Consider the following 13,007-nt stretch of genomic DNA (forward strand, 5'->3'; position numbering starts at 1 on the left):
TGATCCTTTATGTCTCATGTACTCATTTTGACTCTTTCTTGGTACATAGTATAAGAAGTTGGTCTGTACTTAGTTTCTGCCAAATGGCTTTTCAATTTTTCCAGCAATTTTTGTCAAATAATGAGTTCTTACCCCCAAAGCTTGGATCTTTAGGTTTATCAAACACTAGGTTACTCTGATTATTTACTACTGTGTATTGTGTACCCAATCTATTCTACTCATCCACTACTCTGTTTCTCAGCCAGCATCGGTTTGTTTTAATGATTATCATTCTGTAACGTCATCTGAAACCTGGAACTGCTAGGCTGCCTTCTTTCGCATTTAAAAAAAATTGATTCCCTTGATATTCTTGACCTTTGTTCTTCCAGATGAATTTTGTTATTATTTTTCTAGTTCTATGGAATAATTCTTTATTGCATCAGCTGAAGCATAATAAATTTTAGTCCAACCCTCCATTTTGACTCTGTGTGTATCTCTCATTCTCAAATGTGTTTCTTGTAAACGACATATTGCTGGGTTCTGATTTTTAATCCATTCTGCTAACATAATTCTTTGGTAGTTTGGTATCGAATCCCAGTTTGTTTGGTTTTTTTTGGACCATCCTCATTTTCCAGAAGAGGAAACTTGAGGCCCAGAAAGATGAAGAAATTTCTGAAAGTGACACAGGGATTAAATGGTAAAGCAATAGCTCTGCAGCAGGAGGACCTGGGCTTAAATCCCACCTCTGACCCTTATTCTTTGTGTGACCTTAGACAAGTCACACATTGGGCCTCAGTTTCCTCATATGTTACATGAGAGGTATGGACTAGATAGCCCTTGACCCCTTCAAGAAATCCCTTCCTACTCTAGAGCTATTATCTTCCCCTTCCCCCATATCACCATTGACATAATTCATGCAAGGTACATACTTTAAATGTACAATTATTGGGTTTATGTTCATTTTGGTTAAAACAACAACACAGAAAGAAAACAATAAAACACTGATAAGTGAAAATGTGAATTTGCAAGACAAACTCGAGAGTGATTACTCACATATATAATATTTTTTTTAATCTCACTGAAGACTTTAAAAAATTAGTTTGATCCTCTAGAGTACTTTATATGTTTCAGCTTCTAAAAGTTTGATTTACACAGTGCGTTTAGCAAACACACACCTTTCCTATATGAAATAAGAGGGGCCTGTAATTTTATGACCTAAGAACTGTCCAGTATTCTGAACACTGATACCCATAATTCCCAAAGTTCAAATGCATCAAGAAGTACTACGACAAGTCCTAAAAGTGACCATCAGGTCTAAAAAAGAGTAGTTTTCAAGCTTTCTGTGAAACCTTAAACTTCTATGGAAGGAAATCATTACCCTCAAACTGAGTAATAGCAGACTTTTTTTTAGCTCTATTATTTCTGGTTAATAAAATGATTTAATGCCTCATGGGCACAACCATTTCATTAGATCTACATTTTCTTTGATCTTTGAAAATGTAATATATATTCTTAAAGTCCTACATTGTGACACATTTGTTAGGTTGGTTAGGAAACTATAAAGTTAAATTAACTCGGAAAAAGGTCTCATGTTTCTTATACAATTGAGGGCCTCTGATCTACCAAGTTATTACCATTTCTGTGACCCAGCAGCATGAACAATTTGTGCTCTGAAGTGAAATTTAAATTTTCACTTGTCACTTTAAGTATTTCCATTCCAATCATTAAGTGTTAATAACAGCCACAGTGGTTCACTTTAATTTCAAAGTTTTCTTATCATCTTACTTGGTGTATTTTTTCTTGAAAACACCTATTTATACATGTTGTATACACACACTGGTGGGGTGAAAAGTCAACGGGGATTCCTGTTCAAACGCAGGGTGGAGTGGTTCTGAAGTCCCTTGCAATTATGGTGTTTTCTTCTCTGAGATCATTTTCAACCACCAGTATTTCTTAAGCATTCATTGGTTGAATGGAGATGGGAAGGAAGAGGCTCCATCCCTTTCTGTGAAACTTCACAGTGGCAGGAATGGGCAGAAAATTACCTTTAATTATCATTAAAAATTATCGAAGCAAACACGCACATGCATGTGTGGTACTATGAACACTTACAAAGAAGACAAAATCGGTAGAGTACCTGCCTTCTGGAAACTTTTAATTTAGATAGCACTGAGGATTTACTTACAAGATGCTTCCCTCATAACAGCTCTGTGAGTTAGAAATGTTTAGGAGTTTTATCTCCATTTTCCAGAGGAGAAAACCGAGGCTTCAGTGATTCACTTGCCTGTGATTACACAGGTGGCATGAGATTGAAGATTCAAACCCAGGGCCCCTGACACCAAGTCCTCTTTCTACTACATCACACCGCTGTGCGTAGATGCATGGGGCATAGAATGGAAACATTAAACCAAGTCACAAAGAAGAAAAGTTCATTAAGAATACAAGTTGAAAGTAAGTGCACTTCAGGGGCAGCAGGGGAAAATGGCTACTTGATGAAGAATATGTCAGGAAGGAGCGAAGGAGTACTAACTGGAGGCAGAGAACATGGGTTCAAATCTCACCTCAGATTCTTCAACCAAGTAATTAATAAACACATATTAAGTGTCTACTATGTGCTGGATTCATACTAGCTATGTGATCATGGAAAAATCACTTAGGTTCCTCCTCTGTAAAATGATGAGGTTGGACCAGGTCTAGCTCTGGATCTGCCCTGTTATGAGTAGATGTGGGAGTCCCTTGTTGACACCGAAAGGCTATAATAAAAAATGGCGGGGGGAGAAGGGGTGGGGAAATGGTCCCAGAGTCTTGAGGCTGAGGGAGCTTCGGGGCAACCAAGGCGGGTCTGCATGTTACATTGATCCTCCCTATTCAAGCTGCTGTGTTTTTTTTTTTTATGCTGTTTTTATTCTTTCCTGTCGGGACCAGTCAACATTTCTCTATGAGTAGCATTCTCTCCTATCTATGCTCAATGCTCAATGTTTGATTTTAGAGAATTCTATGTAACCCCAGTTCTCACGGTGGGTGCTTAGTGGAAAGAGACTCGGATTTGGAGACAGAAGCATGTGGGTTCAAGTGCAGGCCTACCCACTTGGGACAATTCCTCCATTCCTCTGGGGCTCAGTTTTCTCCTCAAGCCTAGATGAGTACTAAGGCCTCCTTCAGCACCAAATCCTTTGATACAAGGAAATGTGAGGAATGCATAACCTAGATACTACGCACTCAAGGTATTTACCTCTTGTCACGTAGCACGTACAGGGGAAACGGGAGACACGGGAATCCAAACCCAGCCTCTGAAACAAGCTGTATTCGAATTGTTTTGAGGTATTACGAGACAATGCAAGGAAGCGGCATGGGAACCACTGCACCTAGGATGCTGACTTTGCTACTTACTCTATGTGTGACTCTGACTTACGTCACAAGTCACTTAACCTCGATGGGCCTCAGCATCCTCACCTGCAAAAAGGAAAAGGTTCTACTGGATGACCTTGAAAGCCCCTCTCAGCTCTAAATCTATAAACCTCCGAACCATTCGGCCTCAGTTTCCTCATCTGTAAAAAAGTAGAAAGTAATGTCATCCGTAAAAAAGTAAAAGTTGAAATACTGATTGTGAGGCTATAACGAAATAATGTACATGAAGCACCTTGCCAACTCCGAAGTGCTTTGCAAACACCAGTTATTCAAATCAGCACAGTGCGAGGCCACAGTAAGAGAAATCTGAATGTAAAGGGTTAAGTCTGGAGTCACAAGAGATGGATTGTAATTCTGACTCTGCCTCTGTATTCCTTGTGTAACCTTAGGTAAGTCATATGCCTTCTCTGGGTCTCAGTTTTCTCATCTGTCAAATAGTAATAACTAACATTAATATAGTGCTTACTATGTGCCAGGCACCGTGCTAAGCACCTTACAATTATTATTTCATTTGTTCCTTAGAGAAACCCTAGGAGGTAGATGCTATTATTACCCTCATTGTAGAGGTTAAATGACTTGCCCAAGGTCACCCAGCTAGTAAGTGCGTGAGGTTGGATTTGAATTCAGATCTTCCTGACTCCTGGCTCAGCACTCTATGCACTGCACCACCTATCAGATGATCTCTAAGGACTGTTTCAGCCCAAATCTATGATCCTGAGATACGTTTTTAGACTTCAGGGCCTATTTAATCCAACCACCAAGCCCCTCATTTTACAGATGAGAAAACAGAAGTGTTTATGCAAGGTCACTCAGCAGATATTAGACTGACATGCATCCCAAGTCCAGGGCTCTCCCTCGATCCTACCGCATTGCCTCTGGCTATAGGTGCATAGTTTTCCAGGCTGTCCAGGTCTGCTGTGCTGCCTTCTGACGACTCCTATGGCCATTTCTACAGTCTTGCTTTTCTCCATGCTAAGGAATAAGTATGCCTTACATGCCCCAGTGCAACCCCTCATCCTGAACTGCTGAATTGCTGAATGTACCAATCAGGTTAGCTTTAAAAGCAGCAACATGGTGAGGTGAGGCATATCAAGGGTGTCAGTCCCTCACTTTAAACCTTTGTCAACATGCCTCGGACGATATCAGGTCAGTGTTTGCCTGTGGTCACAGCTAAGAGTGGCCTGTGAGATGAACAACACAGCCTAGGGAAGGGTAAAGAGCACAACTATGGAAAAAGGAAGACGCATTTACCCAATGCCCAGCCTCCATCTACAGCATCTACAGGAATTGTTTATTTCCCGTGTCTCCCATGTAGTTGGGAGGCATTTTTCCACATCCCATAATGGTTTCATAAATGGATAATTTGAAAATAAGTAAAACAGTCAGGGTCTATAAATGGACACAATCTCTGGATAATGTGGCCCACTGAGGCCTCCATTCTGTGTTTTGGCTTGCTTACTCTCAGATCACCCCTCTCCCCGGGCACCCTCTCAGCAATGAAGACCTAGAGTGGAATTTCTGCTAATGATCCCCAGTGGGACTTCCTACGGAGTTGCATTTTGGGTAATAATCTCTTTAGAGCTGGGTTCTACTTCCTGACTGTCTGTACTTGTTCAAAATAAATGGATATAGTTAAACTATATTTTGGGAAGAGGAAGAGTTAGGGGTGGCTCATTAACATTAGCTACCACTCTCTTCCTCAAAGAATTATTAAGTACATACTAGGTGTCTAAAGTAGATACAATGACAAAAATAAAACAGCCTCTGATTGCAAGGATCTTACATTTTGTGAGGAAAAAGAAGATTTAGGCAGGAGCATTCACAAAATGCAGATAAAGAAAATATCAAGTAATTAGGTCCTCATGTGGGCCCTTGAACTGTTCCTTGAAGGAAGCTAAGGATTCCAAGAGTCGTCATGAAGAGGAAAAGCATTCCAGGCACAGGAGAACAAGAGCCTGAGCACAAGTTACAGAAATAGGATGCATTGTATAGAGAACAAATAGGACTATCTGGCTGGAATGCAGACTGTGTGAAGAAGAGTACTGGGAAGCCAGTCTAGAAACAGTCAGGAAGTCTGGAAAGGATCTAAATTGTGAAGGTCTTTAAAGGCCAAAGGAATTTGTTTTTTAACCTAGAAGCAATAGAGAGTACAGGATGCTAGACCTCTGCTTTTCATCATCTCCTTCCGTGGAATTTCCTATAGTACTGCAGCCATTCATTCATTTCTCTAATAAACATCTATTAAGCACCTCTGTGTACATGTCACTCCATAGGCACTGGGGATAGGAAGGTACAGTATAAGGCAGGATACAATCTTTACCCACCACCCAATAGGCGGATTTGACATATAAAAGAATAAGTATACAAAATATAGAGTTTATAGGAGCCAAAGAGTCTGAGAACGGAGAGAATTCTAATTTGGGGGAGGGGGAAGAGAACAGGAAATGGAGAACAGAGTACACAGAGTAGATGGCATCCCTGAACTAAGACTAGATGGAAGATTCTAAAAGGTAGAGATAAGGAACATTCCAGTTAATGGGAATTGGAGAGAGTATACTGAATTCAAGAAACTGCTTTCCCTGACCCCTTGGGTCCTCTCTTCCTCCAACCAACCCTTCCTTTGCCCTAAGCCAAGCAGGAAACCGAAGGAAAAAATATAAGCCCTCTTATTCCCATTTCCTCCTTCTCTAAAGGACCATACCATTTCCACTCAAGCCCCCAACAAAATAGAACACCAGCTCTTTGGAATAGTGTTTGTCCCTTACTCTCTCATTTCGTCTGTGCTCTGAGCTCTTGATGACCAAGGACCGTTATTCATATGAGACTCTGGTCATTTCCAAAAAAGGTCCAAAGCACATAAATTTGTTTGTGCTCCACAGCATGAACATCTTGCCAAAGAGGATCTTTTTGGTTTGGTTTTGCCTATGGGGGATGTGGGAGCTAGAAATTCACTGTATGAAGGAATCTGTGGCTCTCACTGCCTTAGGATATTTATTGCAGGATTCCTAAAAGGCTACTAGCAGCAAAATTTGCTTATTATGAAAAGAATTTTTTTGGGGGGGAGGGGTGGTCTTGCAAGGATAGGGCTGAATAATCTTTCTGATTCAAATTTCAACCCACCTTTATAATTCAAGTTTCAAAGTTGCTACTTGTAATTCTGAGAAAGAAAGGGGCTCAAGGTTCAAGTGGAGGTGGAACTGTAAATCTGATCCCCAACAGTTTACTTAACCTATGATAACTATGTAAGACAGAAGTGGGAAAAGAGATTTTCTATTAAAGTGAAGCTTCAATGGACCATGATCTCACGCTTTCCCTCTACCATTCAAGTGTGCTTCTGGAATCAAAGGACCTGAATTCTAGGACGTCTCTGACCCTGATTACTGACCTTGGGCAAACCACTTAAAACTCCCTGGGCCTTGAGGCAGCTAAGTGGTGCAGTGAGTATAGCATCACCCCTGGAGTCGGAGGACCTGAGTTCAAATTTGGCCTTGGAAACTTGACACGAACTAGCTATGTGGCCTTGGGCAAGTCACTTAACCCCAACTGCCCTGCCAAAAAGCAAAAAAAAAACAAAAAAAACAAACCCTCCCTGGGCCTGTTTCCTCATTTGTAAAATGAGGATGTTAGGCTAGGTAGCCTCTGAGGTTCTTGCCAGCTCTAGATCTCTGAATCATTACACCCAAATATAAGCTCTGGCAAACAATGATCAAATCAACACTACAATTCCTTGGAAAATATACGTCAAATGCCATTAGAATGAATACTCCTTGAAAGCAGATGGGTTGGTTTGTTTTTTTTTTTTTTGGTCCTTCTTGGTATTACTCAGCCTATTAGCGTAGAGCCTGGGCAAATAGTAAGCACTATAAAAATGCTTGTAGACATCAGTGAGTGACTTCATTCCCCATGCCAGTGAATTCCTGGGACTAAAACACACCTCCCCACTCTCCTATATGTGGGGCTTTCCCTGTTAGAATGTAAGCTTGTTCAGGGCAGGCATTGTCTTGCTGTTTGCATTTGTATAGCCAGCATGTTGTACACACAAGTGCTTAACAGATAAGTCAGGTGAACAAGCATTAATTAAAGGCCTACTATGTGCCAGGCACAGTGCCAAAGATACAAATTTATATATACTTATGGGTGATCTTTTCACAATGATAAACAGAAAAGAATTCTTATAAAGGTTAAAATGAGGAAGTTTTGCTTAATTCATAGAAGTGAGAACTATTAAAATACTATGAATGACTTCATTTGCATAATTCCCAGGACCTTATGCAGAATGTGTGAAGAAAATTCTTAAGCTTTCTTCCAATTCCCAGCCTCATTTCAATTTTCAAATTTAATTAAAACTGGCAGTTTCACATCAGAAGAATCAAATTTCAATCAAATGGGTATGTTGTCTTTCCTCCCTTTTACTCCCTTTCTCTAAAAATACTCAGGATGTCCCGAGTAAAGGATTAGCATGGCTTTGATTGGAATGGAAAGCTGGGAGTGAAACAGGTGTTTTGAATTACCACTTTTATTAAAACACAATCCTTGACATGATGTTCACCGGATTTCTGATTAATTCTAGAATATTGAATGAAAATGTTTATTTAGCTTAACATAATGGGGACTCGGGACCACAGAGCTAAGGGTATCTAGGATGCACCTGGGAAATTCACATCTTAAATATCCTCCTCTACTGCATCTCATGTCATTTTTTACTAAAGAAAAAAACAAAAAACCAAAAAACCAAAACTCCACACACCTTGGCAAGAATCAAGTGCTCTATAAACAGACAACATATTGTCTATGGTGTTTCTTTGTGTGGAGGAAGGGGAAGCATTTTACTATAGAAATGTGAAATAAGGGTTTCATTCCCCAAAAGAGAGTTGGCCTTCTTACAGACATAGATAATGTTCCCAGAAATGAAGTGTTACATGAGCTGTAAGAAAAGTGTAAAGGTCCGATAAAGAGCAGACCAGGCTGGATGGGCCGCAAAAATGTCCAGGGCCCACTGCCCTAAAAAAGAAAGAGCTCATAGGTTCTGCTAATGGAGTGACCTATGCCACACCTTAGGGATTTGCCTGCCCTCTTCATGGAGTCTGGCTGAAAGAGACAATTCCAAGGTCATCCTCAAACACAAGCTTCTGGCTGGTTTCAATCTGTTTATCTTTTCCCTCACTCCCTCCACTCTCCAGAGGCCTGGACTCCAGCAATGGCTAGGGAGCAGCCAGCCACACCCACTTTCTTCAGCATTCCCTGATGCAGACTGGGTTGCCAGGTACAGCTGAGACAGAAGATGCATCTTCTTTTGGGGAAGAAAGAAGAATCTTTAAAATTCTAAGAGAGAAGCAAGGGCTGCATAATGAGGTCTGGGGGAATAAGTGATTCAGCTGAGTAAGGGATGCTTGGGATCCTAAGGGAACCAGAGTACAGTTAGAAAATGGATAATTTTATAAATGACCCATGTGCTTCTATATCTCAACAGATATTTTAAGATATACTATTAAATGTTATCCACAACCAACAGTATTTTTACAAGATTTTGTTCAATTAAAAAACTACCATAAATCTTTCGCCTTCTGAATTTGCAGCATGTTAAATAATTTACTTTGAAAGTATTTAAAATCGAAGAATCTGAGCATGTTAAAGCTGGTCAGGAACTGAGACATCATAGGTTCATGGATCTTGAGTTGGAAGGGACCTCAAAGGCGTCTTCTCTTATTTTTCAGAAAAGGAAACTGAGGCTTATAAAAGCAAAGTGACTTGGCCAAGGTCACATGGCTGTGGCAATAAGCATGTAATTTCACTACCTTTAACTTATAGAAACTTAATTTTATTTCCAGATAATGTTTTTAGCTTCTCAGTGTACACGTACTGTTCTGGGTACATACAATAAATAGTTGTGGTTTTTGAAGAGTTAACATTTTATTGGGGAGACAAATAGATCCCCCTGGACCTATAAATATCATGCAATCCACTCTACTATCTACCAACACTATCAGGAAGAGGATCTGAATTGTCCTTTGAAAAATTCCAATAACCCCAAGGTTTCCCTTGACAACTCATGCCTGTGTTTAGCAATTGTCACAATCAAGAAATTTCTTTTCCCTGCCCCCTTTTATGTTACCCAAATGCCTCAGCCTGTAGCTTAAACACATTTACTCTTTCCTATCCTCCACGTGGAAGAACTACCAGTCACCATCCTATATATATAAAACCCTTTATAGATTTGAAGTCTTTTTGGTACCTCCCTCTTTTCCTTACCTAAATAATCTTTACCAGATATGATACTATGGCAGGAGGATGGAAATTGATCAGCACTGAAACACCATGGCCTAAAAAATGAGAGCTGGGAACAGATCTGGAAATTTTGTGCCAGATCCGGAATTTAGAAGCCATCTTTATGTGACAGCTTCTAAATTTCAGAGTAATTAATGAAATCACATAAGGAACTTTAAAGTCTGTGAGGAAATCATTCTAACTTCATTAAAAATCCTTATCAAACTGTTTAGAGATGTTGTTAAAAGATATATCTGCAAAATCAATTAAGAAAACATTATGTAATTATAATGAAGAAGCTTGTCCTGTAAGAGATGAGAAATGCACCCCCCTCCCTTCACTGCAGAGGTGGGGCACATCACGTACCGGACACTGGATAAATACTGTCAGATTTGATAGATGTGCTGATGATTTTAGCTGAGCTGCCTTTTTCTTTTCTATTTTTTTCTTCTTTGTTACAAGAAATGGCTCAATACGAAGGGGATGGAGATAGAGGAGAGATATATTCAGAAATGTATATTTTGTAATATAAAAACAAAAGATACCAACTCATTAAATTCTAGTTTAAGATTTTTGCAACTTGCCCCTCACCAGAAGTCAGTGTGTATCCAAAATCAAATTTGACCAAAAGAGTAATTAATGAATAGTCTAACCACATAGTACTTTGACAGCTAAATTCAAGCAATGTATAACAACTGGTAAATTGTTCATTCACTCAATGATTCAGCCATTATATTTATTATACTGCATACAAAGTACTGTACGCCAGGAGAGGTAAATACTTGCCTTCACTCAGCTTACAATTTGGTAGTCTGCTACAGTGCAGAAACAGTTAACTCTAGAATCAGGAGACCTGAGTTCAAATTCCACCTCTGATGTGAAGTCATTGGGCATGTCACAAAAATCTCCCTGCATCTTAGCTTCCTCATCTGTAAAATGTGTTCCTGATATCATATAAAAGAAGAAGCTACTAAAATATCTACAGTAGGAGAGAAACTTTCTGACTGGTTTGACAGTCACTGGGATTTATGGCAATGTGCTATTTGTTTTGTAATCACCCTCCTTAAAGGGAAAAGATGAGCTCTGAAAAGAAGGGAGCTGAAATGTGAGGAGCAGCAAGGCCTTTTGCCCCCATACAGCCACAGACCCATGCGCATGCCCTTGGGAGGGCTTTGGGGTTCTAAATCAAGGGACTGATGGTGAATTCATTATACTTAGAACTGGGGGGCGGGGAGGGAAAGCAGGCTTATGCAAACTGATAACAGTTCAGTATTCATCAGGAAGGAAAAATTCACACTGAAATGCTTTAAGATTTGCAAAATGACATATTATCCCATCTGATCCTCACAACAATTTCTTGAAAGATAGGTGCTCTGTTCCCCATTCTTTAGATGAGGAAACTGAGGTAAAGAATGGTTAAGTGCCTAAGAGTCACCCAGATATTAAGTGTGAGGCAGCATTCAAATCCTGATCTTCCTGACTCCACAAGTCCAACACACTCTATCCACTACACCAAACAGAAATAACAGATTGTAAGTAGTGTTCCCAGTTCCAAAATTTTGTTCTATGACAGTATCTACTTCATTCTTTGTTGTTTAGGCTTAGCTATCATAATAAAAAACATAATTCTTAATTTTAGAAGAAGGATAATTGGGTGGGAAAATGTAACAATCTGCTTCTGTTAACCAAGCCAATGGCTCCAACCACAAATCCCAAACCAAGTCACCACTGTTCATCTGGCGGCAGTTTACTCTAATTGCAGGCAAAATTTATAGGAAGAAATAAGCAGGCTCTGGAGGGCTTTCTTTGCAAACCCAAACCTATAGAGTATCACACAACCTATGTTTAAAGGGGGCTCACTTGCTCACTCATCCTTTTTTCCCCCTCAAGGAAATAATGAAAAGGGTGCATCATATGTGATGGAATCAGGTCACCACAACTGGCTGGCATTGACCTTATGTAGTAATATTTTAATGGAAAATTCACAAAAGGGAAGGAAAATTATTTACTTGGGCTTTATGTTGCATAAACATCTTTTTTAGAGGCCAAAAAAATTCTAAGCAGAAATAAAAGTGCAAATATGTTTTATGGAATAAATGGAGATAAGAAAAACCGTGTATACTTCCTAGTCAATTCATTGTTAAAAGCACCTAATCAAAACCAAACTATATTCAAGGAAAAAAACACAGGCAAGGATCATGCATTGTAGAAACTCAACTTCTGGTAAACATTTTGCACCAATTCCCTGGCAAATGTGTGGAGGGAGGATCTCATGTAGTTTGGGACACTAACAATTTAATTATAGAACAAAGCCTAATGAGCACTTTTCTAAAGTTCAAATGCAGTTCAATGATAATTTTAATGGAAAAACTGATAAACAACATGACATAGTATTGTGAGGAAAGGAGAGGACTCAGAGTCAAAATTCCATTCAATATAATTCAATTTTAAAAACATTTATTAAGTGACTAGGCTAGGCACTGGGGAGACAAAGACAAAATAAGACACACCCTACTCTGAAGGAACTTACAGTCTAAGGGAGAATGATCCAGTTAGACAAATATTTATTGTGTCTAATAAGAGGGACCATGACTAGATAAGCTCTCCATCTGGCACTAAGCCGTGATTTTTTTGCTCCTATATACTAGGCGCTACTCTAGGCATTGAAGGCAAAGATAAAAATGAGGCCAGCTCTGCCTTCAGGGAGGTTACATTCTGCAGTTACAAGACACGTACACAAATAAATGTAACATAAGGCAGAAAATATTACCATTCTTCAGGCATTGACTAGCTGTCGATACAGTATCTCTCCACTCCTTTTTAGCTAAATTTCTTGAAAAAAGCTGTCTACAATTGGTTCCTCCATTTCGTCTCCTCTCATTGGTCTAAACTCTCTACAATCTGCCTTTGGACCTCAATCACTCCGCTGAAACTGCTGTCTACAAATCTACCAAAGATCAGTTTGCCTAAATCTGATGGTCTTTTTAAAATCTGCCTCCTTGAATCCTCTACCATGTTTGACATGGTTAAAACAGTCATCACCATTTTCTCTCGGACACTCTCTTCTCATCGGATGTTCGTGACTGCTCCGTCTTGTCGTCACCCCAGCTCCCTCCAGTCTCCAACCTTTCAGGCTTCAGTCTCCTGAATTCAGCACCTCCTCGGCTGAATTTTCATCCATTTTATGCCACACCCCCCAAGTGTCAGAGTCTCCCAGGGCTCAGTCCTGGGTCATCTTTTTGTTCTGTGCACTCTTTCACAAGTTAACCTAATTAGCCACAATGGGTCAAGTAATAATTTCTATGCCATATCTCCCAAATCTACATTTCTAGCCCTAGCCTGTCTCTACAGCCCTA

General features: G+C 39.8%; 1 protein-coding gene across 1 annotated transcript in view; it reads right to left on the reverse strand.

Annotated features, from left to right (window-relative positions):
* PIP4K2A (phosphatidylinositol-5-phosphate 4-kinase type 2 alpha) overlaps nucleotides 1-13,007 on the reverse strand; it is a 204,576-nt gene that overhangs the window by 130,410 nt on the left and 61,159 nt on the right. The gene's annotated exons all lie outside the window — the stretch shown is intronic.

The sequence above is a fragment of the Trichosurus vulpecula genome, chromosome 5, assembly GCF_011100635.1.
Source record: "Trichosurus vulpecula isolate mTriVul1 chromosome 5, mTriVul1.pri, whole genome shotgun sequence".
NCBI lineage: Eukaryota > Metazoa > Chordata > Mammalia > Diprotodontia > Phalangeridae > Trichosurus > Trichosurus vulpecula.